Source organism: Gossypium raimondii, chromosome 13, assembly GCF_025698545.1.
Source record: "Gossypium raimondii isolate GPD5lz chromosome 13, ASM2569854v1, whole genome shotgun sequence".
Classification (NCBI taxonomy): domain Eukaryota; kingdom Viridiplantae; phylum Streptophyta; class Magnoliopsida; order Malvales; family Malvaceae; genus Gossypium; species Gossypium raimondii.
The window spans coordinates 40,055,439-40,062,977 of NC_068577.1; positions in this window are offsets into that span (position 1 = coordinate 40,055,439).

The window sequence follows — 7,539 nt, forward strand, 5'->3', positions numbered from 1 at the left end:
AGAGAAATGTAATAGAAATCTCCATTTATTCTCATCTATTCTTTGCATTATTATTATTTTATAACATAAACAATATTTTTTTCTCTTTTATTTTTACCAAATTTTCACACCATACTTATTATTTTTTCTTTTTTATTAGGAAAGTAACAGACAAGAAAAGTTTGCACGAAGTAAAGTGTGTTGAAAATATAAAACACTAGATCGAGCTATAGGAAACAATAAAGAAATTAGCAAAAAATGTCTGACCAAGTGGATGAAATCCAAGTCATTATTGCTGAATCGAAGAAACACAAGAGGCTTTTTTTACCTAAATAATACAAAAAAATAAAATTAATAACTGAAATGGCATGCGCATTAGATTATTTACCAAAATGGTATGGTTTTACTGGTGTCGTTTGTCAAATTGGCGGCATTGGACTGAAATGTAATGATCTAAAGTATTCAGGGACCTAATATGCAAATTTTCTATTTTGAGTGGCTGCTGAAAGAAAAGTGAAAGGGTTGCGCTAGACAGTGTGGCGGCACCAAACCTTTAATGTGGTTAATTGCCTTGTAAGCCCTCCTTATTTATTATTTTCTTTTCATTCCCCTTCAACTCACTACATTATGTTTAAACAAGCCCTTAACCTATTTTTTTAGTTAAATAAGCCCTTAACTTATGATTTTTACTCATAAAATCCCTTAATTTTAATATTAAAGTAAATATATATATTTTACTTTGGGTAAATTATATTTACTTTAACATCAACATAAAATCTAAAAACTAATCAAAATTTCAAAAGAGTAGTTAAGAATATCATGTATATAAGCCCTCTTAAGAAATTTTAAAATTTTACTTTTTATTTAATAAACTATTCTCATCAAATTCACATCAACATAAAATGCGAATTAGTTTATATTTTTAAATAGTTGTACTTTGGGTAAAATATATTTACTTCAATAGTAAAATAAAGGGTTTTTATGAGTAAAAATCATAAGTTAAGGGCTTATTTAACTACAAAAATAGGTTAAGGGCTTGTTTAAGCACAATATAGTGAGTTGAAGGGGAATAAAAAGAAAATAATAAATAAGGAGGGCTTACAAGGCAATTAGCCACATTTAAGGTTTGGTGCCGCTACATTGTCAAGCAACGCTTTCACTTTTTTTTCTAGCAGCCACTGAAAATGGAAAAATTGCATATCATGTCCCTAAATACTTTAGATCATTACATTTCAGTCTGGTGCCACCAATTTGACAGGCGGCACCAGTAAAAGCATACAATTTTTGGGAAATAATCTTATGGGCATACCATTTCAATTATTAATTTTAATTTTTGTATTATTTAGGTGAAAAAGCTAAGACACGATGGATGCTATATTCCAGTATTATCCACTAGCGGACTTCCTTTCATCAGGTCAAATCAAATGAAAAAATTTGGAGTTAATCAAGTTGAAAAATCATATTTTATCATCTTAACTCAATTTGAAATTTTCTTGAATCGAGTCGAGTGAGATAAAATTTGAATCGATTCAAATATATCAGTTCGAGTTAAATTAAAAAAATTGGCTTTGGGTCCTTGAAGCCACTGTCACCGACCGTAATCAAATTTCATCCTCTCATAATTTATTTATTAATCTTTTATATATGAGTTAGTTTTTTTGCTTACTTAGTTGCTTCAATTATCCTTTGATTCTTATCATCATGTATTTTGAAATTAAAAAAAATATTAAATGTAAAAATGTGATTTTTTAATAAAATTTATTTTAAAGATAAAATGTTAAATTGATACCAGCAGAAAAATTTAACACCAATATATTTTATGGCAAATCGATAATTGAATTTTAACAGAAATTGAGAAAGATTTAGCATGATTCAATAATTCAATAAAATAAATAGTTCAAAATGTTAAATGTAATTCAATAATATAAATAAACATAAATTTCAAAAACAAATTTGGGGTTTGGGGGAAGTAAAATTTTTGAGGAAAAATGTAACACCTCAAACTCGGCCTAGACGTTATGGCCAAATCTGGCGATGTCACGTGGAAAGGGATTTGAAGACAGGATTGTCGAGTTTAAAAACTATTACAGTAGTTAGCTTTTATTTAATTAAAAAAAAACTAGTTGATTTGTTTTAGAACTTGTCTCTTAGCGGAAGCTATTGTAACCAATTAATTTCGGGAAAATCGTTTCTATTTACAAAAAATCTCAGTTTTTCGACAAAAAACTATGTTTTGTGGAGTTGCAGTTTTTTTAAAAAAATCTATAAAAAAATAGTATAAAGTCCCAAATTTAATGCCAACCAATCCATAGTCCAGAAGATACATCAAAAACCCAAATAAGTAATAAATTCTAGGCATTAACGGAAAATAGTCTAAAATTTACGTGTGGCCACCGTCGAGTCCTCTGCTGCACCGATCTGTCAAGTCTAGGGATTACCTGTAAAGATTAAACAGAGAAAGGGTGAGTTTTCGCAAACTCAGTGTGTAATCCCCACGGAAAACATGCATACAGATAATCAACAGAATTTAGTTAGATACAGTCTGGGGCCTGTGCCCATCACAGAATCAGTTTGGGCCTTCACCCATTCAGATACAGCCTCAGAAATACATTAGGGGCTTGGTCCATATAAGATACAGAATGCAGATAAAGTAAATCAGATTCCTACCCACCAGCCTCTACACACCATCTCCGTCCAACCCTACACACTATGTGGGGATTAAATCAACCCACCCATCCCTACACACCATGCTGTACCGAAATGCGACACATAATAAGAAGGATGCAGCTGAGCTGCTAGATAACAGGCTTAATAGCCTTTCAGACACTTCCTCCAAATATCATCAACCCACCCCGATGAAAGGCAACATACAAAATAAGTCATATCATTATGCAATTAACAGTACATACATTCAGATATCATAAGTCATGCTCGGTATAGAAATCAGATAGACAGATTACACATATAGGGGTTTAAGTAAAGCTTATTGACCCTACAGTAGGTCCACAGTCGACTTGGGCGACCCGTGCAACCTTACAGAACTTTTTAGAAAAATGGGTTCACCTGCCCAAGTGATCCACTCGGCTCAAATTGGCCTTGGCCACATGATCCGTTTTTCAAACTTAAAATCCGCTTGATGTCTTTGAAAATAGACTCAAATACCTTTCTACCATAAAATTTTTAGAATTTTTGGTTTAGCCAATAGGTACAGTAAAATCTTCAAACTTACCCCTGTTTTGCTGTCTGACAACTTCGTCCCTTCTTTGCTAAAAATTAATTACCTCTTAGTACAAAATTTGGATGATGTTTCTATTTATTTCTATAAAATAGACTCATTAATAATTTAAACATATAAATTTTAACCCATAATTAATTTTTTCCAATTTTTGATGATTTTCCAAAGTGAGAATAGGGGAAACTGAATTCATTCGAACTTTGTCTCACAAAGTTTATTATGCCTCACGATTTACAATTCCATTACTTACACCGTTTATTCTATGAGCAACTAGACTCAATAAGATTTAATTCCATAATTTAATCATCCTCTAATTTGATTTCCATAATTTATGGTGATCTTTTAAAGTTAGCCTACTGCTGCTGTCCAAACAACAAGCAATTTCGGCTTTTCGCTGAATCCCTTTTTTTGCGTTTCGGGTACACACATAGTTTTGTTTGATGCTAAAATAGTCCTCAAGCACTCCAAAGCCTAAAATCAAGATACTCAACATCAATTTAACGGATTTACAAGTGAATTGACAACCAAGAACAAACAGAAACCCAACTTACCACCAACAATAACCCTCCGTTTAACTATTGTTAAGACGAGAACACTGAATTCACCAGTCCGAGCATCCCCTAAGCCCAAATCGCAGAGAAAAAAACATTACCACTTCAGTCGCTAAGGGATTCATAACAGAAACAAAGAGAAACACTTACCGAAACTAAGGGAGCACTAACTGTGTGCGAAAATGAAGGAAAATAAATGGATTAAAGAAAAATTAAGAAGAAGAGAAAGAAGAGAAAGATGGAAAAAATCAGAGAACTTCGGCAAGAGGAGAGGGAGAAGAATAGATGGCAAAAGTTTTTTGGAAAAGAGAGTCAAAATTTAGTTATGGGAACAAAAATAAAATAAAATCTTCTCCCCTAATTCCCACTACACATCCACTACTCAGTATCCCCCTATTACACAACTCTATCCCAAAATCTGAGCAAAAAAAATATACCCTTGCCTGCATAGGAATTTGAACACAAGACCTCCACTATTTACGCAACAATCAAATAAAAGCCTACTGAACAAGAGTAAGACCTAATTCATTAAAAATACCAAAAATTTCTCAAGCGAAGGCTTGAACTTGGGACCTCCCAAACACTGCGAGAGCACATAACCACTAAAGCTGACCGATATTTGTGTCATATTTTCACAATAACGAAATTAGAAATTTTAGGGCGTTACAACTCTACCCCCTAAAAGAAAATTTCGTCCTCGAAATTTTACCTGATCAGAACTGAAGATATTGCTAATGCATCGTATCCTCAGGCTCTCACGTGGCCTCCTCAGTGCTTGATTACGCCACAGAACCTTCACTAAGGGAATAGAGTTTTTTCGAAGGACCTTTACATCACTCCAGAATCTGAATCGACTCCTCCTCGAAGGTGAAGTCTGGCCTAACCACAATCTCCTAAACAGAAACAACATGCGTGGGATCAGAGCAGTAACAACTGAACATCGAGACGTGAAAAACATCATAATGTGGTCCAACTCCAGAGGCAACTCCAATTGATAAACGATAGGTCCCACACGTTTCAGAATGCGGTAAAGTCTAATAAATCGAGGACTCAACTTGCCCCTGTGACCAAACCTCAGAACCTTTTTTCATGGCGAGACCTTGAGAAAAACTAAGTCCCACACAGAATACTCGATCTCACACCTCTTCAAATATGCATATGATTTCTGCATATCAGAAGCCGCTTTCAAATGATCCCGAATCAATCTAACCTTATCCTCTATCTCAGAGACCAACTCAGGACCTAGAACAGTCACTCGCCTAACTCAGTCCAACATAAAGGAGTGTGATACTTACGACCATATAGCGCCTTGTAAGGTGCCATCTAGATGCTAGACTGGAATCTATTATATTAGGCAAACTCTGCTAACGGCAAGTACTCCTCCCAACTACCTCAGAAATCAATAACACAGCTCCTCAACATGTCCACCAATATCTGAATCACCCTCTCCGACTGACCATCTGTTTGAGGATGGAAAGCAATACTAAAGTCTAATCTTGAACCCAAAGCCTCATGTAACTTCTTCCAAAATCAAGATGCAAAACGAGGATCCCTATCAAAAGTGATCGAAACTGGTACTCCATGCAGTCTCACTATCTCAGAAATATAAAGCTTCGCCAGTATCTGTAGAGAATAATCAGTACGAACTAGTATGAAGTGGGCAGACTTGGTCAATCGATCCACGATGACCCATATTGAATCCTTCTTAGTGAGTGTTAGAGGCAACCCATTAACGAAATCCATAGTTACGCGCTCCCATTTCCAAAGAGGAATCTTAACTGGCTGCAGCAAACCCAAAGGTAACTGAGGCTCAGCCTTAACCTGCTGGCAAGTCAGACATTTGCCCACAAAATTAGTAACCTCACGTTTCAACCCTGGCCACCAATATAACTCACGGAGGTCTCGGTACATCTTATTTCCACTAGCATGTATAGCATAAGGGCTACTATGCACATATCTCAGTATAGCCTATCTCAAATCAGTATCATTCGGAGCATAGATTCTCCCACGAAAATAGAGTACCCCATCACTATTTAGTCCAAAATCCGTTTTACTCCACCCTCAATCTACTAGAATCGAAGACCCAACGACTCATCCTTTAACTACTTACCCTTAATCTGCTCAATCCATGACGGCTTAACCTAAAGCTTGGCTAATAAACTACCATAATCAAATAAACTTAGGCGAGTAAATATCACCCTCAAATCAGTCATAGCCCTACGGCTCAGTGCATCAGCCACCATATTGGCCTTACCAGGGTGGTACTCAATGGTGTATTCATAGTCTTTAAGCAGCTCAATCCATCTACATTGCCTAAGATTAAGTTTCTACTGAGTGAGGAGATACTTGAGGCTCTTATGATTAGTGTAGATGATACACTTGTCACCATACAAATAATGCCTCCAGATTTTCAGTGAAAGTACCACAACAGCCAACTCCAAGTCATGCGTCAGATAATTCTCCTCATAGGTCTTAAGCTGACGAGACGCATAGGCTACCACCTTACCATCCTGCATCAACACACATCCAAACCGACATGTGATGCATCACTATAAACAGTGACCTCCTTTCCAGGATCTGACTGTATCAGAACAAGGGCTTCAATTAGTACAGTTTTGAGCTTCTCAAAGCTCTCTTGCAGCGTATCAGTCTAGTTAAAAGGCACACCCTTACGTAGCAACTTAGTCAAGGGTGTTACAATCAATGAAAAACCCTCTACAAATCGTCGATAATATCCCGCCAGTCCCAAAAAATTGTGGATCTCAGACACGTTCCTAGGTTGCTTCCACTTCAACACAACCTTAATCTTTCGAGGATCAACTTGAATCCCCCCAGCCGAAACTACGTGACCAAGAAATGTCTCCTCACGCAGCCAGAACTCACACATACTAAACTTATCATAGAGCTATTTTTCCCTCAAAGTCTGAAGAACGACTCGAAGGTGCTCATCATGCTCATCCTCAGTCCTCGAGTAAACCAGTATATCATTAATTAATACAATCAAATATCGATCCAGATAAGGCTGGAACACTCGATTCATTAAATCTATGAAAGCTACCGGTGCATTATTCAGTCTGAATGGCATCACTAAGAACTCGTAGTGACCATAACGAGTCCCAAACGTCATCTTATGAACATCAGCCTCCTTAACCCTTAATTGATGATATCCAGATCGGAGGTCAATCTTGGAGAAAATCGAAGCTCTTCGAAACTAGTCAAACAGATCATCTATCCTCGGTAAGGGGTACTTGTTCTTAATGGTCATCTTGTTCAGTTGACGGTAGTCAATGCACATCCACATGGATCCATCCTTCTTCTTTACAAACAATACCGGTGCTCCCCACGGAGATATACTAGGGCAGATGAACCCATATTCCAATAACTCTTAAATATGAGCCTTAAGCTCCATAAGCTCTTTCGGTGCCTTTCGGTAGGGGACGATAGACACCGGAGTTGTACCAGGAAGGAGTTCTATCCCAAAATCCACTTCACGATTCGGAGGTAAACCCGGTAGCTTTTTAGGAAAGACATCCAAAACATCCTTTACCGTTCTGATATCCTTAACTGTAGAGTCCTCAGAATCTGAAACACTTACATAGGCTAAGAATGCCTCACATCCCTTATGAACCCACTTCTCCGCCACCAGTGCAGAGATCACATTAGAAAAGTAGTTTCAACGTTCTCCAATCATGACTACCTCCATTTCCTCCTCGGTGATTTTCGCCTTCTCGACCAGGAAAGAAAGATATCACTCCCTCTACGAGGATATCAAAA